Source organism: Myotis nattereri (genome assembly GCF_964212035.1).
Source record: "Myotis nattereri genome assembly, chromosome: 15".
Classification (NCBI taxonomy): domain Eukaryota; kingdom Metazoa; phylum Chordata; class Mammalia; order Chiroptera; family Vespertilionidae; genus Myotis; species Myotis nattereri.
Genome location: NC_138090.1, coordinates 33880727 through 33906398, shown reverse-complemented (window position 1 = coordinate 33906398; position 25672 = coordinate 33880727). Strand labels below are relative to the sequence as shown.

At 45.6% G+C, this 25672-nt stretch overlaps 1 protein-coding gene and 2 pseudogenes across 3 annotated transcripts in view; 2 read left to right on the top strand and 1 right to left on the bottom strand.

Moving 5' to 3' along the window:
* Positions 1–25672, top strand: part of LOC308531054 (uncharacterized protein) — a 72400-nt gene that overhangs the window by 40297 nt on the left and 6431 nt on the right. The gene's annotated exons all lie outside the window — the stretch shown is intronic.
* Positions 1820–2243, bottom strand: LOC308531057 (ubiquitin-conjugating enzyme E2 variant 1-like; annotated as a pseudogene). The gene has a single exon. The product of its transcript is annotated as a ubiquitin-conjugating enzyme E2 variant 1-like (transcript).
* On the top strand, positions 5911–7578 carry LOC308531055 (vacuolar protein sorting-associated protein 37C-like; annotated as a pseudogene). Its single transcript has 2 exons — positions 5911–6052; positions 6640–7578. The product of its transcript is annotated as a vacuolar protein sorting-associated protein 37C-like (transcript).

The window sequence follows — 25672 nt, the reverse complement described above, 5'->3', positions numbered from 1 at the left end:
AGAGATTGAGAACAATACAGTCATACTAGAGGTCTTTAACACCCCACTGACATTAATGGATATATCTTCCAGATAAAAAATCAATAAGGAAACAGAGGCCTCAAATGACACACTAGATCAGATGGATCTAACTGTTATTTACAGAACATTTCACCTCAAAGCAACAGAATATACATTCTTCTCAAGCACACAAGGAACATTCTCAAAGATAGACCACATGTTAGAACACAAAATAAGCCTATACAAATTCAAGAAGATTGACATAATACCATGCATCTTCTCAGATCACAATGGCATGAAGTTAGAAATCAATGACAATAAAAAACAAAACACTCAAATACATGAAGGCTAAATAGCTTGTATTAAACAATGAATGGGTTACCAATGAGATCAAGCAAGAAGTTAAAAACTTCCTGGAAACAAAAGAAATGAACACACAACCACCCAAAACCTATGCAAAAGGAGTTCTGAGAGGGAAATTGATAGCACTACAGGCCTACCTCAAACAACAAGAAAGAGCACTAACACTGTCTAACCCTACAGCTAAATGAATTAGAAAGAGAACTTCCAAAGAAAGTGGAAGAAAATAATAAACATTAGAGCAGAAATAAATGGCATAGAGACTTAAAAACACAGTAGAAAAGATCAATAGAACCAAGAGCTGATTCTTGAAAAGATAAACAAGATTGATGAACCCCTAGCCAGACTCATCAAGAAACAAAGGGAGAGGACCCAAATAAATAAAATCAGAGATGAAAGAAGCAATATAACAACAAACACCACAAAATACAGAGGATTGTAAGAAAATACTATGAATATGCCAACAAACTGTACAACCTGGGTGAAATGGACAAATTTATTGAAACATACAATCTTCCAAAACTCAATCAGGAAGAATCAGAAAACCTGAGTAGACCAATAACAACTGATGAAATTGAAACAGTAATTTAAAAACTTCCAGCAAACAAAAGTCCTGGACTGAATGGATTTACAGGTGAATTTTACCAAACATTCAAAGAAGAGCTAATACCTATCCTCCTCAAACTATTCCAAAAAATTCAAGAGGAAGGAACACTCCCAGGCTCTTTTTACAAATCCAGCATTACCCTAATTCCAAAACCAGATAAAGACACTATAAAGAAAGAAAATTACAGGCCAATATCCCTGATGAACACAGATAATAAAATCCTCAACAAAATATTAGCAAATTAGCCGTAGCGGGTTTAGCTTAGTGGATAAAGCATCAGACTACAGATGGAAGGGTCCCAGGTTCGATTCCTGTCGAGGGCACATGCTTGGGTTGTGGGCTCGGTCCCCAGTAGAGGGCGTGCAGGAGACAGCCAACCAATGATTCTCTCTCATCATTGATGTTTCTATCTCCCTCTCCTTTCCTCTCTGAATTCAATTTAAAAATATTTTTTAAAATATTAGCAAATCGGATCCAGCAATATATTTAAAAGATCATACACCATGATGAAGTGGGATTTATTCCAGGGATGCAAGGCTGATACAATATTCACAAATCAATAAATGTGATACATCACAGAAACAAATTGAAAAATAAAAACCACATGATCATATCAATAGATGCAGAAAAAGCATTCGACAAAATCCAGCACCCCCTTTTTTTTTTCTTATATTTCAAACGGACAACAAATTAGTATCACTTACAGCATCTTAAGATAAACTGCCTTTGAACAGGAGCTTCCTTTCCAGTACTTTGATGTCTACAAGACGTATCTAGAAAGATTACTACTGTGGAAAATGAAGACTGCTTAAATCAAATGGGGGAGGGGTGGGCCTGTGGCTTTCTTTTTGATTAGTTGCTGTAACACTGCCCTTCAGGTGGCTGAGGGAGTGATATATTATCACTAGTCAGCATTAGATGCCGAAGCTCGTGCAGGACATGTTTGATACTATATGAACGATGCCATTTCTCTAGCACTAATATGGCCCTTGGGTCCACCACTCCATTAGAACTATTAACTCCATTCATATTAATTTAATCCTACAACGGGGGGTTCTTCAGGGTATTTAGGTCCACATTCTATTTTAAGGCTGTACATTTGGTTTTCATAAACTGTTCTTGGAGGCCCAATTATTATCCCTGTCCATCTTGTAAGTGTCATGTCTTTGTCATCTTCTACACCCCAATTAATTGTTCAATCTCCTCCACCTTTCTGGCCTTCTTCAAGTTCTTCCAACAGTCGAAAATTGTGAGGGACTTTTACTCCCGAGCCCATGCTGGCTGCATCTTGCGTCACTGTCGCGGCCGGCCTTCACTTGAAGTTTGACCGTTCTGTGGGTTGGACGTTTTTCTGGGCTCAAATCAAGGTATTGGCAGGGCTGTGATGTTTTCCGAAAGTTCTGAAGGCGAGACTATAACGGTTTGAGCTCCTCTTAGTTCCTGTTGCTCTCCCAACACCCTTTTTTGATAAAAGCTCTCGCTAAAGTAGGAATAGAGAGATCATACCTCAAGATATGACATATACCCAAAATAATACTCAATGGGCAAAAACTAAACGTGTTTCCCTTAAGAACAGGAACAAGACAAGGATGTCTGCTTTCACCATTCTTATTCAACAGAGTACTGGAAGTCCTAGCCACAGCAATCAGACAAGAAGAAGTAATAAAAGGTACCCAAATTGGCATATCGCAACATGGCAGCCAGCAGAATGGCAGTGAGGAAAAGAGTGTGAGTAAAAGAGTGCAAGGAGAGAGTGTGGACATGTGTGGTGTGTGTGGGGGTGAGTGAGGGACAGATTTTGCAGAAGTCTTGGGGACTGGTGGATCAGGCTCTCCTGGACAGGGAGCCGCTGCTATTGCCACAGGCACTCCCAGGCTGGGCATGGCTCTGGCACAGAGACCATGCCATCTCAAAAGGGGGAGCAGCAGAGGCTAAGAGTGCAGCCAAACCAACACCCAGACTGGCCTGGGACACCACCCCCAAACCTGCGCAGTGAGCTGCTCATCAGCCATAATTTAGAAGGGACCTCCACTGCGCCCCCTCAGTGAGTGCCACACTACCTCGCTGCAGGCTCCCAGATGTGCATGGTGAGTGCCCAGAGAGACCTCCTGCACCACCCCACCCAGGCCCCAGGACCTGCGTGCTGTGAGTGCTTGCCAGAGGCACCTCACACAACACCCTACCCAGACCCCAGAGCTGCACTATAAGTGCATGCCAGAGGCACCTCGGCACCACCCTGCCACAGGCGCTGGAGCTACACAGTGAACTGCATGCCAGAGGGCTCTGGGACCTCACAAGGAGTTGCACACCAAAGGAACTGTGCAAGTGCCCCGCCAACCCTGAGCATCTACAGCGGACACCTGAGGGACAAGATCTGTGGGGAAAGGGAGAACAACTCAGAGCAGAGACAATAAAGGTGTGAGACTCAAAGCAGACCCAGCCTCTGGGCTAAGGAGTACCAAACCACTGGGCCGCTAGGCACGTCAACCTCTTGGACCTCAATCAGTTGCCCAGGGCCAGAAGAGACAGCAACTCACATTACATAGAAACAAATACAAGGGACAGCAAAAATGGGGAGACAAAAACAATCCCCAAAGGAAAGAAAAGGGGAAATCACCAGAAAAGGAACTTAATGAAATGGAGGCAAATAATTTGTCAGATAAAGAATTCAGAGTAATGGTTATAAAGATGCTTAAACATCTGACAGAATTACAAGCAGCTCAATGAGAATTATAAGAAGCTGAATGAGAAATTCACCAACATGGATAAGAATCAAGAGGAAATGAAGAAGAAAAAAAACACGAGGAAATGAAGAATGACATAGCTCCAATAAAGAACACCCTGGCAGGTTTCAACAGTAGACTAGAAGAAGATGAGGACCAAATCAGCGAGTTAGAAGACAGGGTAGGAAAATAACACCCAGCCCTGGCTGGTTTGGCTCAGTGGATGAAGCTTCAGCCTGAAGACTGAGGGGTCTTTCTTGGGTTCAATTCCAGTCAAGGGCACATGCCTCGGTTGTGGGCTCAATCCCCAGTAGGGGGCATGCAGGAGGCAGCCAATCAATGATTCTCTCTCATCATTGATGTTTCTCTCTCTCTCCTTCTCCCTTCCTCTCTGAAATCAATAAAAATATATTTTAAAAAAAGAAAGAAAAATAACACCCAATCTGAACAGCAATTGGGAAAAAAAGGGGGGGGGGTAGGCAGAGAGCTTAAAGGAGCTTTGGGGCAACATGAAAGGAAGCGACATGAAAGGGGTGCCAGAAGGAGAAGAAGCTGAGTGAGGAATAGAAAACCTGTTTGAAGAAATAATGACAGAAAACTTCCCTGACGTGGGGAAGAAAAAAGGTCACACAAGTCCAAGAAGCACAGAGTCTCAAACAAGATGAATCCAAAAGACTCACACCAAGACACATCATAATTAAAATGGTGTCAAAGACAAAGAATCTAAAGGACTGCAAGAGATAGAAAGTTACCTACAAGGGATCTCCCATTAGAATATCAAATGATTTCTCAACAGAAATGCATCAGGCCAGAATGGAATGGAATGAAATATACAAAGTCGTCTCACAGCCAGTTGGCCTGGAGGTCAAATCCCCCCAGTGTTACCTACAACAATCAAGGCTTAACTACAACAAGACAGCACACTAAGACCACTAGGGGGTGCACCAAGAAGGCATAAAAAATGCAGAGACAAAGAAACAGGACAGAAATGGAGGAAGGCAAAATGCTGGATATAGAGCTCAAAACCACACTTTTAAGGTCTCTCAAGAACTGTCTAGAAGCCGCCGATAAATTTAGTAAGGCCCTTGAAAAGACTGGTGAGACCACCGATAAATTTAGTAAGGCCCTCGAAAAGACTGATGAGACCGCCGATAAATATAGTGAGATCCTCAAGAAATGTAATGAGACCCTTGATGTTGTGATAAAGGACCAACTAGAAATTAAGCATACACTGACTGAAATAAAGAATATTATACAGACTCCCAACAGCAGACCAGAGGAGCGCAAGAATCAAGTTAAAGATTTTAAATGCAAAGAAGCAAAAAACACCCAACCAGAAAAGCAAAATGAAAAAAGAATCCGAAAATACGAAGATAGTGTAAGGAGCCTCTGGGACAGCTTCAAGCGTACCAACATCCGAATTATAGGGGTGCCAGAAGAAGAGAGAGAGCAAGATATTGAAAACCTATTTGAAGAAATAATGACAGAAAACTTCCCCTACCTGGTGAAAGAAATAGACTTACAGGTCCAAGAAGCGCAGAGAACCCCAAACAAAAGGAATCCAAAGACGACCACACCAAGACACATCATAATTAAAATGCCAAGAGCAAAAGACAAAGAGAGAATCCTAAAAGCAGCAAGAGAAAGAAACTCAGTTACCTACAAGGGAGTACCCATACGACTGTCAGCTGATTTCTCAACAGAAACTTTGCAGGCCAGAAGGGAGTGGCAAGAAATATTCAAAGTGATGAATGCCAAGAACCTACAACCAAGATTACTTTATCCAGCAAAGCTATCATTCAGAATTGAAGGTCAGATAAAGAGCTTCAGAGATAAGGAAAAGCTAAAGGAGTTCATCACCACCAAACCAGTATTATATGAAATGCTGAAAGGTATCCTTTAAGAAGAGGAAGAAGAAGAAAAAGGTAAAGATACAAATTATGAACAACAAATACGCATCTATCAACAAGTGAATCTAAGAATTAAGTGAATAAATAATCTGATGAACAAAAAAAAAAAAAAGAAAAGAAATATACAAAGTCATGAAAAGCAAGGGACTGAATCCAAAAATACTCTATCCAGCAAGGCTGTCATTCAAAATTGAAGGTGAGATCAGGAGTTTCATAGACAAAAACAGGCTAAGAGAGTTTATTACCACCAAACCAGCAATGCAAGAAATGCTAAAGGGAGTGGTGTAGGAAGAAGGAATAGAAAGAGAGGGAGAAACACAGACATAAAGAATAAAAATGGGGTGGGTGTGGGCTGTGGTTTCCCCAGGGCGGCTTCGGCCCTGCAGGGAGAGATGGAGACCCTGAAAGACAAGACCCTGGAGGAGCTGGAGGAGATTCAGAACGACCAGGAGGTGCCAGAAGCCGGTCCATCGTTGCTGCTTGACACAGTCGCTGCAGGGAAGAAACATCTGCATAGCATGTTTCAAGGGACCTGGTGTATATGGCATACTGTTCTTAATATGTTTGCTCCCCTTCTTAGAGCTATGTGTTTTAACCAAGGTCACCTCTCCGAGAAAGGTTGTTTCCCCAGGTGAGGATTTTTCCCTGAAGTTAGAGAGGGAATAAAACCCCTTAACTAAATGCCAGGCGGGTAGTTAATCACTTTAACTATGAACAATCACGCTTAAGCTACATAATCTTTGCTCCCTGGAATGGAGATAAGAAATGCTCTAACCTTTGGAATAGAAATTGATAGGATTAAAATCAACTGGTATAAATACAGATGTAACAAGACAATAAAAGACAGAACCTGGCTGGAGAACCTAGCGAGAGAACATGGCAAGAGAACCTGGACAGAACTTGGCTGGAGATCCTGGCTAGAGATCCTGGCTAGGCTGCTGATCAACTGAACGCCGTCTCCGTGTCATTCCTTCTTCGCAGACTCCGTCCACACCTTTGGGGACCCCTGGACCTGCTGGGGTTGGACCCCAGCAAGGAGGCCCTCAACCGCCTGGCCCAGGAGTCCCCTGAGGTCTAGGACCTGCAGCTAGAACAAGAGATGGCACTGGCCAACAAAAGCAGCCTGGCTGAGCGGAACCTGGAGTCCCAAGGCCCCTGTAGATCAGCCGCTCAAACCTTTCGGAAAAGTATCAGGAGCTCCGGAAGCTCGCAGAGCGATGCCAGGAGCAGAAGGAAAAGATGGAGAAAGTCTAGTCGGCGTAACAGCTGGGGACCTTGTTAGACCTTCTGCAGGTCGAAGGCATGAAGGTAGAAGAGTCTGAGCCATGGCTGTCGCACCTGCGGCGGGTTCGTGGAGAAGCTCCAGGACGTGGTGAGGAAGCCCAGAGCTTCCCAGGAGCCCGCGGGCAGAGGTGGCACCCCTCCTCTCCGCCCGCCTCTCCCATCTCGCCAGGACCCCAGGCGACCCCCCTGCAGCCAAAGAGCAGCCACCCCGCCCCGCAGCCGGCAGGGGTGCCTCCCTACCCTCTGCCCTACAAACCTTCTCCGGAGTTGCCCATGGGCCCCACCACCCAGGGTGCCGCAGCCAGCACCCTTCCCCGTGGTGTCCCAGCCCCCCTTTTCCTATAGCGGACCTCTGGGTCCCCCTTTCCCGTCAGCCCAGCCGGGGCCCAGGGCTGCTGGAGCTACTCTTGGTCCCCACAGAGGACACACCGCCCTGGCCTAGCGATCCCGCGCCCGCCTCTGGTGCCTCTGGCCCCGGGTACCCCTTGGCGGGGCCGGACTCCCAGTCCTGGTTTATCCTCAACAGCCCTCCTACCCCTCGGGGGAGGGACACCTCCTTACCCGACGCAGCCCCAGCTCCCCAGCTTCCCAGGCCAGTCCCCGCCCCGCTGGCCCCCTCAGCCTCCCTACCCCCAGGGCCGGCCCCTCCCACCGCTTCCCGCAGCCTCGGGGTCCTGCCTGGCCTGGGTACTAGACTGGGCCCTGGCCTCGGCCCTTCCCTACTTCCGCTTGAACCACAGCCTTTGGCCCACCCTCTGCTGAGATGCGCGGTTCGATTGAAGTGGAGTTGGCTCTCCCCGAGGACTTGGGGGGGCCCTGCTGGGGGCCAGCAGGCCCGGAAAGGCCCGGGGCGGTCACAGCTCAGACTGGCTTAGCCTGTCGGGTGCTGCCAGGCAGCGAGGCCAGCGCCTCCCCGTGGCGTCTGCAGGAGCCACTGTGCACCCGCGACTGTCTGCTGTGCCTGCAGACGGACCTGAGCCGTGAGCCGTGTGCTCGGGTCTGCCCCTGCTCTCCCCGACCCAGGTTTGGCATATTCCATGTGGGGCCACACCAAGGGGTGCAACTCTTTCTGTCTCTGTGGTCCATTCAGGGATCTCCTGCCCCACGCACCATGGTGAGGGTTGGGTCACAGGGAGAGAACAGAGTTAGGAAAACACTTCATGATTTTTAAGTCAAAAAGCCATAATTGAACTCTGACGGGCTGGTGTCCGATAAACGTGAGCTGTGTGCTGATCTGAGTGCCAGCAGCCGAGCCATCGCAGTGAGAAGACGGGATTGTGAAGGTGGACCCCAGATCTCGCCTGGGCTGGCTGGAAAGTCCTGGGGGTGGGTACCTTGGACCTTCTGGCTGGACAGGAGGGTCACATTTAGGAGTGGTGGGGGGGGGGGAGGCCCAGGTCGCCTACCCAGCCACCCGCTCTTCTCTGGGGACCTCTGCTTCCGGCTGACTTTTTCCAAGGCCCACCCCATCCGTCCACCCTTTGCAGTGGTTCTCAACCTTCCTGATGCCAGGACCCTTTAATACAGTTCCTCATGTTGTGGTGACCCCCAATTTCATTGTTACAAATTGAACATAATTAAAGCATAGTGACTAATCACAAAAACAATATGTAATTATATATGTGTTTTCCGATGGTCTTAGGCGACCCCTGTGAAAGGGTCGTTCGACCCCCAGGTTGAGAACCGCTGCTTTAGTGCCTTGAATCTCATTGGAAGCATCCCCTCCCTCATCCCCTTCCTCTGGCTCCTGGGATGGAACTCCCCCACCCCCACATCTCTCCGAAGACAGATATCTAAAGACGCCCTAACAATGACCTCCTAGTGGTGCTAGAAACATCATTGCCATGTCGTTGTCCGGTCTTTGCATCTCTCTTGTCTTCAGAATGTAAAGGGCAAGGACTGTGACTCCGAGCACGCAGCCCCCAACACATCCGAGGTTGACGCATGTTAGGTGATAAAAACCATGGTAGACCAAAGGGGGTGTGATGCACAAAGCATGAGCTTGGTGGTTCCAGATGTGACCCCGGTCTCAAGGGCAGACCCTGGAGCTGCTATCTGTTAGGACGGCATATGTGCCTTGAAATTTCCACTACACCAGCACCTGGTGCCTGCCCGCTCCCAGCCTGCTTGCCATCAATGGGTGTGCAGGCAAGATGCTTGATTCTCAATGTGGGCTCCTTGCTAATTGTGCTTGCTTCTCATAAGTTATTTAAAGAGCAATCACTAATGGACTCTGCTGGTTTGAGTGCCTCAGAACTGGACAAACGACCACTTATGTTGCATAAATAATTGCCAATAAACTGAGGAGCTCTGTAAAATAAAAGAATAAAAACGGCGCCAGACCGGTATGGCTCCGTGGTTAAGCATCGACCTATAAACCAGGAGGTCACAGTTCGATTCCCGATCAGAGCACATGCCCAGGTTGTAGGCTCAATGCCCAGTGTGGAGCATGTAGAAGGCAGCCGATTAATGATGATTCTCTTTCATCACTGATGTTTCTATCTCTTTGTCCCTCTCCCTTCCTCTCTGAAATCAATAAAAAATTTAAAAGTTAAGTAAATAATAAAAATGGCAACAAACAAGTACCTATCAATGATAACCTTAAAAATAAATGGATTAAATGCCCCAATCAAAAGATACAGCGGCTGAATTGATAAGAAAACATGACCCTTACCGAAACCGGTTTGGCTCAGTGGATAGAGCGTCAGCCTGAAAGGTCCCAGGTTCGATTCCGGTCAAGGGCATGTACCTGGGTTGCGGGCACATCCCCAGTAGGAGATGTGCAGGAGGCAGCTGATCGATGTTTCTCTCTCATCGATGTTTCTAACTCTCTATCTCTCTCCCTTCCTCTCTGTAAAAAATCAGTAAAACATATTTTAAAAAAAGAAAAAAGAAAAGAAAACATGACCCATATATATGGTGACTACCACCTCAGAACAAAGTACTCAGACTGAAAGTGAAGGGGTGGTATAATTTTTTCAGGCAAATGGAAATAGAAAAAAGCTGGGGTAGCAATACTTATATCTGACAAAATAGCCCTCAAAGTGAAGGCCATAACAAGAGATAAGGAAGGCCATTTCATAATACTAAAGGGATCAATACAAGGGGATATACCTCTGGTAAGCATATATGCACCCAGTGCAGGAGCACCCAAATACATAAAAAAACTTCAGGAAGATATCGAGGGAGAGATCAACAACAATACAATCATAGTAGGGAACTTTAATACCCCATTGACATAACTGGATAAATCTTCTAAACAAAAAATCAACAAGGAAACAGCAATCCTAAATGACTCACTAGATCAGGTGGAACTAATTGACATCTTCAGAACATTTCACCCCAAAGCTACTGAATATCATTCTTCTCAAGTGCTCATGGGATGTTTTCAAAGGTAGCCCACATTAGGACTACCTAACGTGGTAGTCTCTACAAAGTCAACAAGATTAAAATCATATCAAGCATCTTCTCAGATCACAGTGGCATAAAACTGGAAATCAGCTACAATAAAAACACTCAAAACCAATAAAACACATGGAAGCTAAATAGCATGCTATTAAACAATGATTGGGTCACCAAAGAGATCAAAGAAGAAATAAAAAAAAACATCCTGAGGGGAGGGCAGGGGTAAGGGGAAGAGATCAACCGAAGGACTTATATACATGTATATAAGCCAAACCAATGGACATGGACAACGGGGGGATGGGAGCATGAGTTTGTGTGTGGGGGGGGGGGGGAGGTTGGGGGTTAATGGGGGGGATGAGGACACATTTGTAATACCTTAACTAATAATAAAAAAATAAATAAATAAATAAATAAATAAAAATTAAAAAAAAAAAACATCCTGGAAACAAATGACAATGAAAACACAACAATCCAAAATCTATGAGACACAGTGAAAGCAATCCTGAGAGGGAAGTTCATAGGACTTCAGGCCAACCTCAAAAAAAAAACAAGAAAAACTTGTAATAAGTTATCTAACCCTACAACTTAAAGAATTAGAATGATACCAACAAGAAAAGCCCATAGTACACAGAAGGAAGGAAATAATAAAGACCAGAATGGAAATAAATGACCAGAGACAAAAAAAGAAAACAACACAAAAAATCAATGAAACCACAAGCTGGTTCTTTGAAAGGATAAACAAGATTGATGAAACCCTAGCCAGGCTTACCAACAAAGAAAGAGAGAGGACCCAGCTGAAACCGGTTTGGCTCAGTGGATAGAGCGTCGGCCTGCGGACTGAAAGGTCCCAGGTTCGATTCCGGTCAAGGGCATGTACCTGGGTTGCGGGCATATCCCCAGTAGGAGATGTGCAGGAGGCAGCTGATCGATGTTTCTCTCTCATCGATGTTTCTAACTCTCTGTCTCTCTCCCTTCCTCTCTGTAAAAAATCAATAAAATGTATTTTTAAAAAAAAGAGAGAGAGAGAGAGAGAGAGGACCCAAATAAGCAAAATCAGAAATGAAAGATGTGAAGTACAACTGACCCCACAGAAATACAAAGGATTATAAAAAAAAAAAAATACTATGAACAACTCTGTTAGAACAAACTGGGCAACCCCGATGAACAGGACATATTCCTAGAAAAATACAACCTTCCAAAACTCAAACAGGAAGAATAAGAAAAACTGAACAGGCTGATAACTACTTATGAAATTGAAGCAGTAATCAAAAAACTTCCAGCAAACAAAAGCCCTGTCCTGATGGCTTCACAAGGCAGTATTACCAAACATTCAAAGAAGAACTAACACCTATCCTCCTCAGACTATTCCAAAAATTTGAAGAGGAAGGAACACTTCCAAGCTCTTTCTATGAAGCCAGCATTACCCTAATCCCAAAACCAGATGAAGACACTACAAAGAAAGAATTACAGGTCAATATCCCTAATGAACATAGATGCTAAAATCCTCAACAAAATATTAGCAAATCATTGCCCTAGCCAAGTGATCGGCAAACTCATTAGTCAACAGAGCCAAATATCAACAGTACAATGATTGAAATTTCTTTTGAGAGTCAAATTTTTTAAACTTAAACTATATAGGTAGGTACATTGTTATTAACTAGAGGCCCAGTGCACAAAAATTTGTGCACTCGGGGGGTCCCTCAGCCTGGCCTGTGCCCTCTCGCAGTCTGGGACCCCTTGGGGGATGACCACCTGCTGGCTTAGGCCCTCTCCCTGGGGAATTGGGCCTAAACTGGCAGTCAGACATCACTCTGGCAGCCCGGGAGCCCTCAGGGGATGTCTACTTGCCAGCAAGGAGCAGGCCTAAGTTGCAGTCAGACATCCTTAGCACTCCTGAGGCGGTGGGAGAGGGTACTACCACCACCGCTGTACTGGCAGCCATCAGCCTGGCTTGTGGCTGAGCAGAGCTCCCCCTGTGGGAGCACACTGACCACCAGAGGGCAGCTCCTGCATTGAGCGTCTTCCCCCTGGTGGTCAGTGTGTGTCGTAGTGACCAGTCATTCCCAGTCTTTCTGCTGTTAGGGTCAATTTGCATATTACCCTTTTATTATATAGGATAGAGGCCTGGTGCATGGGTGGGGGCCGGCTGGTTTGCCCTGAAGTGTGTCCCGGATCAGGGTGGGGATCCCGCTGGGGTGCCTGGCCAGCCTGGGTGAGGGGCTGATGGTTGTTTGCAGCTGGTCACACCCCCTTCAGGGTGGGGGTCCCAACTGGGGTGCCTGGCCAGCCTGGGTGAGGGGCTGATGGCTGTTTTCAGGCTGGCCACACCCCCTTTAGGGTGTGGGGTCCCCACTGGGGTGCCTGGCCAGTCTGGGTGAGGGGCTAAGGGCCATTTTCAGGCTGGCCAAGCCCCCCTGGCAACGGAAGCTCCCAGTCTCTCCTTTTTTTCTTTTTTCTTTTTTATTCTGGGATTTATTTACCTTCTATAATTGAAACTTTGTTGCCTTCAGTGGAGCTCAGAGCCGGCTCCTCCTCGCTCCAGCTCCGTGGCCACGGCCCGCTGAAAGCAGGTATCTGGGGTTTATTTATCTTCTATAATTGAAACTTTGTTGCTTTGAGGGAGCTCAGAGCTGGCCAGGAAGCTTGGCTTCCTCCATCACTGGAGCAACCAAGCCTCCTGCTTGCTTCAGCTCCGTGGCTGCCAGCCGCCTTTTTGGTTGGGTTAATTTGCATATAGCCGCTCTGATTGGGTGGTGGGCGTGGCTTAAGACATAGCGAAGATACGGTCAATTTGCATGTTTGTCTTTTATTAGATTAGGTTAGGGCACTCCTAAGGCTTAGGAAGAGCCACACTCAAGGGACCAAAGAACTGCATGTGGCTCGAGAACCGCAGTTTGCCGACCACTGCCCTAGCCGGTTTGGCTCAGTGGATGGAGCGGCTGCCTGCAAACTGAAGGGTCCCAGGTTCAATTCTGGCCAAGGGCACATGCCTGGGTTGCAGGCTTGATCCCCAGTTGGGGGCATGCAGGAGACAGCCGATCAATGATTCTCTCTCATCATTGATGTTTCTATCTCTCTATCCTTCTCTCTTCCTCTCTGAAATCAATAAAAATATATTAAAAATATATATATTAGCAAAGAGCATCCAGCAATACATTAAAAAGATCATACACCATGACCAAGTGAGATTTATTACAAGGATGCAAGGCTGGTACAATATTCACAAATCAATAAATGTGATACAGCACATTAACAGACTGCAAGACAAAAATCACATGATCATATCAATTGAGGCAGAAAAAGCATTTCACAAAAGCTAACACCCTTTTTTGATAAAAACTCTCATCAAAATGGGAATAGAGGGATCATACCTCAACATAATAAAGCCCTATATGACAAACCTACAGCCAACATCACACTCAATGGGCAAAAACTAAAACCATTTCTCCTAAGAACAGCAACAAGACAGGGATGCCCACTCTCACCACTCCTGTTCGATATAGTACTAGATCGATATAGTACTAGTTCAATATAGTGCTAGCCTTAGTGATCCGACAAGAAGAAGAAATAAAAGGCATCCAAACTGGAAAAGAGGAAGTAAAACTGTCACTATTCACAGATGACATGATACTGTACATAGAAAACCCTAAGACTCCATCAAAAAACTACTAGGTTTAATAATGAATTAGGCAATGTAGCAGGATACAAAATTAACACCTCAAAATCTGGGGCATTTTTTTTAATATATTTTATTGATTTTTTACAGAGAGGAAGGGAGAGAGAGATAGAGAGTTAGAAACATCGATGGGAGAGAAACATCGATCAGCCGCCTCCTGCACATCTCCTACTGGGGATATGCCCGCAACCCAGGTACATGCCCTTGACCAGAATCGAACCTGGGACCCTTCAGTCCGCAGGCCGACGCTCTATCCACTGAGCCAAACTGGTTTCGGCAAAATCTGGGGCATTTTTATACATCAATAATGAACTCACAGAAAGAGAAACTAAAAAAAAAAAAAAATCCCATTTACCATGGGATTAAAATACCTAGGAATAAACTTAACACAGTAGTTTTATTGCTAGCTTTATCCAGTGGCCAGATAAGTTTCTATTGAATGAGTACAAAAAACGTTTTACATAAATGTTAAAGGCACGACTTAAAATTAACTACCCATTGCATTTTGAAGTTATTTATTACATGTTCTTACGAGCTAATGTCTTTTTAAAGTATGATACTTTGTAAAGCACTTTGTAATATGAAAACACGAGAATTCTCATGATCTGTCTGCAATATGTTAACTAAGAAGGTAAAAGACCTGTACTCGGAAAACTACAGGACGTTGAGAAAAGAGATAAAGGAAGAAATAAACAAGTAGGAAAATATACCATGTTCATGGATTGGTAAAATCAACATCATTAAAATGTCCATACTACCCAAAGCAATCTACAGATTCAATGCAATCTCTATTAAAATAACAACAACAGCCAAACCGGTTTGGCTCAGTGGATAGAGCGTCGGCCTGCGGACTGAAGGATCCCAGGTTCGATTCGGGTCAGGGGCATGTACCTTGGTTGTGGGCACATCCCCACTGGGGGCTGTGCAGGAGGCAGCTGATTGATCTCTGTTATCGATGTCTCTAACTCTCTATCCCCTCTCCCTTCTTCTCTGTAAAAAATTAATAAAATATATTAAAAATAAAATAACAACAACATATTTCACAGACTTAGGACAAATTCTCCAAAATTTATATGGAATAAAAAAGACCCCAAGTAGCCGCAGCAATCCTGAGAAAGAACAAAGTTGGAGGAATCACAATACCAGAAATCAAATTATGTTACAAAGCCACTATTCTCAAAACAGCCTGGTACTGGCACAAGAACAGGCATATAGAGCAATGGAACAGAACAGAGGACCCAGAAATCAATCCAAGACATTACGCTCAATTAATATTTGACAAAGGAGGCAAGAGCATACAATGGAGTCAAGACAGTTTATTCAATAAACGGTGCTGGGAAAATTGTAGAGATACATGCAAAAAAAATTAAACTAGACCACCAGTTTACACCATACACAAAAACAAACTCAGAATGGATAAAATACTTAAATATAAAATGGGAAACCATAAATATATTAGAAGAATCCATAGGTAGGAAAATATCAAACACATCTTGTAGTAATATGTTTACCGATACATCTCCTAGGACAATGGAAACTAAGGAGAAAATAAACAAATGGGACAACATCAAAATAAAAAGCTCCTGCACAGCAAAAGAAACCATCAACAAACTAACAAGAGAGCCCACTGCATAGGAGGACATATTTGCCAATGATACATCCAATATGGGGTTAATTTCCAAAATTTATAAAATACTCATACAACTTAACAAAAGGAAGACAAACAATCCAATTAAAAAATGGGCAAAGAACCTAAATAGACACTTCTGCAAAGTGGACATACAGAAAGCCAAGAGGCATATGAAAAAAATGCTCAAAGTCACTGATCATCATAGAGATGCAAATCAAAATAACAATGAGGTACCACATCACACCTATTAGAATGGCTATCATCAACAAATCCACAAATGACAAGTGCTGGCAAGGATGTGGAGAAAAGGAAACCCTCATACACTACTGAAGGGAATGCAGAATGTGCAGCCAATATGAAAAACAGTATGGAGTTTCCTTAAAAAATTAAAAATGGAACTCACATTTGACCCAGTAATCACACTGCTAGGAATATATCCCAAGAAATTAGAATCACCAATCAGAAAGAATATATAACCCCTATATTCATAGCAGCTCAACTTACAATAGCTAAGATTTGGAAACAGTCTAAGTGCCCATCAGCATTTGAGTGGATTAAAAACTATGGTACGGGAGAAACCAAGATGGCAGCATAGGTAAACACTGAAATTGCTGCCTCCTACAACAACTTCAAAAATACAACAAAAAGATAAAACGGACATCATCCAGAACTACAGGAAGGCTGGCTGAGTGGAAATTCTACAACTAGAAGGAAAGAGAAAAGCACACTGAGAGTCAGGAGCTGTGGAAGTAAAGTGCAGAGGTACGGAGGCTTGAGCGTGCGCGGAAAGGGGCTGGTACCTGAGGACGCGGCTGTCTTTTTGAATCGGGAGGGAGTCACAAGCTCCCAACTGCTCTGAACTCCAGTTCCGGGAAGTCTCTGGGGACCCAGGACCCATACGGGGAGAAACTGGACTGTCTGGCAACAGGCAGAACTTGGAACTCGAGGGTGGCTTTCCCTCAGAGGTGCTTGCAGCAATTAAATTACCAGGACACTGAGACACACGGCCCCTTAGGGCAGGGCTGAGGATCTGCCATAGCTGCTTGCTCCGCCCTGTTGATTCCTTGAGACCCCGCCCCACCCAGGCTGCGGCAGAGGCTTTTGCATATGAATGCCCTGGCCCTTTGCAACCTGAAAATTACCTAACAAATTACAGCTGGGCCAGACAGACCCAGAACTTCCAAGAGAAGGCCCAAGGCCCCACAGCAGCTTGCATTGCTTCACAGCTGGGCCTCATCTGGGCACCTCCAAACTCCAAAAAAGGAAGGGGAATCTGCAGATCTTTTCATAGCTCCTGCTGGGTAACCTCAGGAAGAGACTAAATTAGCACCTCCTTAGATCCAAGAGCCAGTGTACCCAGTGGTCAGAGTGGGACCATCCAGATTACAACTCCTCAGATCCATAAGGGACACACTCAGGGGGCAGACTCAGTGAGCAACAAAGCCCCACTGAAGCAAGTCTTGCCCCAGAAGGGTGTCTCCAGCACAGAAGTTCTCCCACTGCAGACACAGCTGATTCTCACTGCCAATTGGCCTGGAGGTCAATTCCTCCCAGTGATACCTACAACAATCAAGGCTTAACTACAACAAGACTGTGCACAAAGCCCACAAGGGGGTGCACCAAGAGTGTCCACCTCAGGTAACTGGGGGGCTGAGCCACTGGGCCCTATAGGACACCTAGCACACAAAACCACTCTACCAACACAGGAAAGCATAAAAAATGTGGAGACAAAGAAACAGGTCACAAATGACAGAAATGGAAGAGATCAACCGAAGGACTTGTATACATGTATATAAGCCAAACCAATGGACATGGACAACAGGGGGATGGGAGCATGAGTGTGCGGGGGGGGGGGGGGAGATTGGGGGTTAATGGGGGGGATGAGGACATATTTGTAATACCGTAACTAATAAAAAAAATATAAACTAAAAATAAAAAACTATAGTACATCTACACAATGGAATACTACTGAGCTGTAAAAAAGAAAGAACTCTTGAGCAGAGTTTTCTCTTGCCTCTTGGCATTTTTAAAGAATTGGTTTCTTCCCATAGAATACTTTCTTTCCACCCTTTCCCTTTCTAACCGATTTGGTCTAGCTAATGAATGAGCGTTAGGGCTCTTTTAGATGTCACATCCTCCAGGAAGCCTTTTTTAACTATCCAAGATTGGATTAGACATCTCTTCTACATGCTCTGAAACTTCCTGCATCATGGCACTTAGCATACTTTTTCTTTTTAAATCCTCACCCAAGAATATTTTTTCTCTTGACTTTTTTAGAGAGAGGGGAGGAGGGGGACAGAGAGAGAGATGTGAGAGAGACACATGGATTGGTTGCCGTCCTCACGTGCCCCAGCCTGAGCCAGGGATCAAACCTGCAACCCATATATGTGGCCTTGATTGGGATTTGAGCCCATGACCCTCTGGTTCTCGGGCTGGCGCTCTAACCACGGAGAGACGCTGGTGAGGGCTTAACATCTATATATATAAAACCCTAATATGCAAATAGACTGAACGGCAGAACAACCGAACAACCAAACAACCGGTCAGTATGACGTGCGATGACCACCAGGGGGCATGCATGGAACATGGAGGGCATCAGCAGCAGGCAGCAGAGCGCAGAACATGGCAGCATCGGCTGTGGCAGGATGGTGGAGCAGGTGAGCAGGGACACCAGACCAAGGCGGAGCATCGGTCGCTGTCATCATGGCAAGCCTCTGGTGGTTACTGAAAATTCTTTGCTCCTAGGCACTGCGGTCCCTCCTGGCACTTGCACCTGCTTCTGGTGCCAGCCCTGTCGCACCCGCTGCCAGTTCCAGAGCCACCGCTTATACCCACTGCCAGCGTCCGGCACTGGCTCCGATCACTCAGCACTGTCAGTGGGTGGAAGTGGTGGCTGCCAGCCCTGATTGCCCATGAGGACTTCTCCACCTCCCCCTGCTCCTGAGCGGCGATCAGAACAGCAGCCGCCACTTGCACCCACTGATGGTGCTGGCCCCACTCATACCCGCTGCTGGTGCTGGCCCCAATCGCTCCACACCATCAGCGCATGGGAGCAGCAACAGCAGGAGCAGGGCTGCTGGCAGACAGGGGACCAGGGCCTCGGCAGGATGGGCCAAGACCCACCCCTGTGCTCACAGCAGCCTTAAGGCCCACAGTTCCTTTCAAGGTGCATGAATTCATGCACTGGGCCCCTAGTACTTTATTATAAAGGTACAGACATGTCTCTAGTACCAAGCCTAAAGTATGGTAAGTGCTCAGTACATATTCACTGAATAAATGAATGAATGAATGAAATAACTATGATTTTTAAGTAATAAAAAATCCTTTAACACATTAAAAAAATTACAATGATAAGTAAAACATTAAATGGATTGCTACTTTAACTTCAGTGTAGTAGTTTGTAAAGTTTGCAAAATATCACACCTGTGACCAGAGACACTTAGCTAATTTTAGAAAACATTTTAATGTGATTTGCATTAAATGATTTGCACAAAGTACGTGTTCAATAAATTGGTAAAGAAATTAAAATGTAAGGTTTTGAGACATTTCTTGGTGGCACAAAAAGCAGTGGTATCATTAGATGGTTTTCACATCCAAGTAAGAAGTCCTGTGACATCCTCTCTGACTTGCTGCAGTCCACGCACTACACCCCCTTATGAATATTAAATGAAAACAGCCCAACTCTTCCAATTCTGCCCTCCCCTACCCCCTGGTTTCCTCCTCTCTCCCACCTCTTCAGTCAGTCCCTCCTCCACCCCTAAAAAGGGAAAGAACTCTTCCCATTTGTAATATCATGGATGGACCTGGAGAGCATTATGCTAAGTGAAATAAGCCAGTCAGAGAAACATAAATATCACATGATCTCACTCATTTGTGGAATATAATGAACGACATAAACTAATGAACAAAAATAGATCCAGAACGAAGAACAAACAAACAAACAAACAAATTAAAAAAAAAACAACACTAGATTCAGAGACATAGAAGCATCGAACAGATCATCAAACCTCAGAGGAAAGGCAGTGGAGGTGGGTGGGACGGGTAGAGATCAACCAAAGAACTTATATGCATATAAGCATAACCAATGGACATAGACAATGGGGGGGGGGGGGTGAGGGCCTGTGCTGGGGGGAAGGGGTGGGAGAGGTCAATGGGGGAGAAAGGGTACATATGTAATACTTTCAACAATAAAGAATTTTAAAATAATAATAATTGCCACTACATTTGAAAAAATAAAATAAAGGCATCTAAATTAGAAAGGAGGAAGTAAAACAGTCCTTATTTTCAGATGACATGATATTGTACATAGAGAACCCTAAGGACTCTACCAGGAAACTACTAGACTTAATAAATGAATTCAGCAATGTAGCAGGATACAATGTCAGCATCCAGAAATTGATGGCACTTTTATACAACGACTAGAGGCCCAATTCACGAAATTCATGCAAGAGTAGGCCTTCCTTCCCCCGGCTGCTGGCACCAGCTTCCCTCTGGCACCCGTGACCCTGGCTTCCTTCGCAGCCCTGGCTTCGTCCAGAAGGTCATCCAGAAGGATGTCCAGTCTAATTAGTATATTATACTTTTATTATTATAGATTATTATAGATAATGAACTCTCAGAAAGAGAAACTAAAAAAACAATCCTATTTACCACTGCAACAACAACAAAAAAAAATAAGATACCTAGGAATAAACTTAACCAAGGAGGTAAAAGACCTGTACTTCGAAAACTATAGGACATTGAAAAAGAAATACAGGAAGATACAAACAAATGGAAGTGTATGCCATGTTCATGGATGGGAAGAATTAACATAATTAAAATGTCTATACTACCCAAAGCAATCTACAGATTCAATGCAATCCCTATTAAATGTCAGTGGCATATTTCACAGAGCTAGAACAAATACTCCAAAAATTTATATGTAACCCAAAAAGACCCAAAATAGCTGCAGTAATCTTGACAAAGAAGAAGGAAGTAGGAGGGATCACAATACCAGATATCAAACTATACTACAAAGCTATTATAACCAAAACAGCCTGGTACTGGCACAAGAACAGGCATATAGACCAATGGATCAGAACAGAGACAGACCCCAGAAATTGACCCACACCATTACAGTCAATTAATATTTGACAAAGGAGGCAAGAACATACAATAAAGACAATCTCTTCAATAAATGGTGCTGGGAAAACTGGACAGACACATGCAAAAAGATGAAACTAGACCACCAACTTAGCCATACACAAGAATAAACTTAATATGGATAAAAGACTTAAATGTAAGGCATGAAACCATATAAATCTTAGAGGAGAACATAGGCACCAAAATCTCAAACATCTCTTATAGCAATATATTTACAGTTACATCTCCTAGGGCAAAGGAAACTAAGGAGAAAATAAACAAATGGGAATACATCAAAGTAAAAAGCTTCTGCACAGCAAAAGAAACCACCATCAAATTAAAAATGAAACCCACCAAATGGGAGAACATATTTACCAATAATACATCTGATAAGGGGTTAATATCCAAAATATGTAAAGTACTCATACAACTCAACAAAAAAGACAAACAATTTAATCAAAAAATCGGCAAAAGACCTGAATAGACATTTCTCCAAAGTGGACATACAGATGGCCAAGAGACACATGAAAAAATTCTCAAAGTCACTAATCATCAGAGAAATGCAAATTAAAACCGCAATGAGATATCACCTCATTCCTGTCAGAATGGCTACCATCAAAAAATCAATAAACAACAAGGGCTGGCGAGGATGTGGAGAAAAGGGATGTGAAATTCACTGCTGATGGTAATGCAGATTGGAGCATAGTCAAAAAAGTAAAAATGGAACTTCCTTTGACCCAGCAATCCCACTTCTGGAAATATATCCTAAAAACCAATCAGAAAGAATAAATGCACCCCTATGTTCATAGCAGTGTTATTTACAATAGCTAAGATTTGGAAACAGCCCAAGTGCCCATCAGTAGATGAGTGGATAAAAAAACTGTGGGACATTTACACTATGCAACACTATACAGCTGTAAAAAAGAGGGATCTCTTACTCTTTGGGACAGCATAGATGGACCTAGAAAATATTATGCTAATTCTTCCAATCCATGAAATAAGCCAATCTGAAAAAGACAAATATCACATGATCTCACTTATTTGTGGAATCTAATGAGCAAAATGAATTGACCAACAACGTAAGACCTGAAGCATGGAGGCAAGAAACAGACTGACATACCTAGATGTGGGATTAGGGGGACAAGAAGAGATAAACCAAAGAATTTACATACTTACTAGAGACCTGGTGCACAAAATTCATGCATGGGTATGGTCCCTAGGCCTGGCGGGCAATAAGGACCGATTTGTGGGGCAACCTGCAGGGTGATTGGGGAGCCCCTACTGGCACCTGCCTTGGCTGGCCTGGGGTCTGCAGGCTAGGGGCAGCTCCTGCATTGAGTGTCTGCTCCCTGGTGGTCATTCCACAGATCGTTCTGCTGTTTGGTCAATTTGCATATTAGGCTTTTATTATATAGGACTAGTGGCCCGGTGCATGAAATTTGTGCACAGTGGGGGGGGTTGTCCCTTAGCCCAGCCTGCACCGTCTCCAATCTGGGACCCCTCGGGGGATGTCAGACTGCTGGCAGTCGGACATCCCTCTCACAATCCGGGACTGCTGGCTCCTAACCGCTCACCTGCCTGCCTGTCTGATCGCCCCTAACCACTTTGTCTGCCAGCCTGATCACCCTCAAATGCCCCCACACCAGCCTGCTCGCCCCCAACTTCCCCTCCTGCCAGTCTGATTACCCCCACCTGTCCGCCCTGCCAGCCTGCTCGCACCCACCTGCCCTCCCCTGCTGGCCTGATCCACCAACTGCCCTCCCCTGCCAGCCTGATCATCCCTAACTGCTTCTGCCTTGGATGCACCACCATGGCTTTGTCCAGAAGGATGTCCGTCCGGAAGGACGTCTGGAAGGTCTCCTGATCTAATTAGCATATTACCCTTTTATCAGTATAGACTAGAGGCCCGGTACACAAAAATTTGTGCACTCGGGGGGGGAGAGGGGGTCGCTCAGCCCGGCCTGTGCCCTCTCGCGGTCTGGGACCCCTCTGGAGATAATGACCTGCTGGCTTAGGCCTGCTCCCGGGTGGCAGAGGGCAAGCCCAATCCCTAGGTGCAGCCCCTGGTTGGGCTCAGAGCAGGGCCGATTGGGGAGTTGGGGCACCGCCCCCTATCATGCACAGAGCAGGGCGGATCGGGAGGTTGCGATGCCACCCTCAGTCACGCACAGGGTAGGGCCGATTTGGGGGTTGGGGCACCGCCCCGTCACACTCAAGGCAGGGTGGATGGGGAGGTTGCGGCGCCACCCCCTGTCACGCACAGAGCAGGGCCACTCAGGGGGTTGGAGCACTGCCCCCTGTCACTCACAGAGCAGGGCCAATCAGGGGGTTGGGGCGCCACACCCTGTCACACACAGAGCTGCAAGGCGATCAGGGGGTTGGGGAGCTCCCCCCTATCAGACACAGAGCAGGGCTAATCAGGGGGTTAGGGCACCTTCCCCTGTCACAAACAGAGCAGGGAGGATAGGGAGGTTGTGGCCCCGCCCCCTGTCACACACAGAGCCACAGGGCGATCAGGGGGTTTGGGTGCTGCCCCCTGTCACACTGATCCCGGTGCCAGGAGGCCTCTCAGCTCCGCTGATCCCAGTGCTGGGAGGCATATTACCCTTTTACTATATAGGATAGAGGCCTGGTGCACAGGTGGGGGCCAGCTGGTTTGCCCTGAAGGGTGTCCTGGATCAGGGTGGGGGTCGCCACTGGGGTGCCTGGCCAGCCTGGGTGAGGGGCTGAGGGCTGTTTTCAGGCTGGCAGGTGATTGAAGCTCCCAACTGCTCCTTTTTTTCTTTTTTATTCTGGGCCAGCTTTAGCTCTGGCTCCAGCTCTGAGGCCTCTGCTGCTGAAAGCAGGTATCTGGTTTGTTTGGGTTCTATAATCAAAACTCTGTATCAACTCCAGTTAATTTGGAGTTGGCAGTTAATTTGCATATCGCCCTGATTAGCCAATGGGAAGGGTAGCGGATGTACGCTAATTACCATGTTTCTCTTTTATTAGATAGGACTAGAGGCCCGGTGCACAAAAATTTGTGCACTAGGGAGGGGTCCCTCAGCCAGGCCTATGCCCTCTCGCAGTCTGGGACCCCTCGGGGGATGACCACTTGCTGGCTTAGGCCTGCTCCCCAGGGGATTGGGCCTAAGCTGGCAATCAGACAACCCTCTGGCAGCCCTGCAGCCCTTAGGGGATGTCCACTTGCCAGCGGGGAGCAGACCTAAGCTGCAGTTGGACATCTTTAGTGCTGCTGAGGAGGTGGGAGAGGGTCCTACTACCACCGCTATACTGGCAGCCATCAGCCTGGCTTGTGGCTGAGCAGAGCTCCCCCATGTGGGAGCACACTGACCACCAGGGGGCAGCTCCTGCATTGAGCATCTGCCCCCTGGTGGTCAGTGTGTACCATAGTGACCAGTCATTCCCAGTCTTTCTGCTATTAGGGTCAGTTTGCATATTACCCTTTTACTATATAGGATAGAGGCCTGGTGCATGGATGGGGGCCAGCTCGTTTTCCCTGAAGGGTGTCTCAGATCAGGGTGGGGGTCCCGTTTGGGTGCCTGGCCTGCCTGGGTGAGGGGCTGATGGCTGTTTTCAGGCTGGCCACACCCCCTTCAGGGTGGGGGTCCCCACTGGGGTGCCTGGCCAGTCAGGGTGAGGGGCTGAGGGCCATTTTCAGGCTGGCCTGCGACTGAAGCTCCCAGCCTCTCCTTTTTTTCTTTTTTTTTAATTCTGGGATTTATTTACCTTCTATAATTGAAACTCTGTTGCCTTCACTGGCGCTCCCAGCTCTGAGGCTGCGGCTGGCTGAAAGCAGGTATCTGTAGTTTGTTTAGCTTCTATAATTGAAACTTTGTTGCTTTTGGAGCTGTTGCTTTCAGAGCTCATAGCCGGACCGCGGCAGGCGGGGAACCTTGGCTTCCTCCATCACTGGAGCAAGCAAGCCTCCTGCTCGCTTCAGCTGCGTGGCTGCCGGCCGCCATCTTTGTTGGCAGTTAATTTGCATATCTCGCTGATTAGCCAATGGGAAGCGTAGTGGAGGTACGGTTAATTACCCTTTTTGTCTTTTATTAGATAGGATATGCATAGCCCATGGACACATGCAATAGGGTAGTGAAGACCTGGGTGGGTGGTTATGGGTTTAGAGGAAGGTGGCAGGGGGGTGGGGAGAGAATGGGAAATATCTGTAATCAACAATAAAAAATATATTTTTAAAAATTGATCTTCTTAATTGTGGGAACTGAAGTTTTGCTAGCCTATGCTTGCGTTTATGACCCTTTTGTCACAGTGTTGTTGCTGGTTTTGTTTGTTTTATGTTTTGTTTTGTTTTAAGTATTTTTATTGATTTCAGAGATGAAAGGAGAGGGAGACAGAGATAGAAACATCAATGATGAGAGATAATCATCAATTGGCTGCCTTCTGCACACCCCACACTGGGATCTAGCCCACAACCTGGGCATGTGCCCTGACCGGGAATCAAACCGCAACCTCCTGGTTCATAGGTCAACACTCAACCACTAGCCACGCCTGCTGAAAGCTTTATTAAATAAAGAACTAACAACTATATTCTACTTATATATGCACATAACTAAAATTTAAAAATCTCCAGGAGCCTATAAATTTATCTGGATTTATAGAAGTACTGGCAAGTCAAATCAGGGGAAACAAAAATTGATTATGGGACTAAATGAACTAAAAATAATTATAGTTTTTGTGACTTTTGTTGAAAGTATTGCTGATTTTTAATCTTTGTTTTTTAGATATAAGGAAGCATTTTCAAAGCAGTTTGGTAAATTATGTTTCTTTCCCTACCTTATTCCTCCAGAATTTGGCAATTTTTAAAATATATATATTTTTATTGATTTCAGAGAGAGGAATGGAGAAGGAGAGAGAGACTGAAACATGAATGATGAGAGAGAATCATTGATTGTCTGCCTCCTGCACGTCCCCTACTGGGGATCAAGCCTGCAGCCC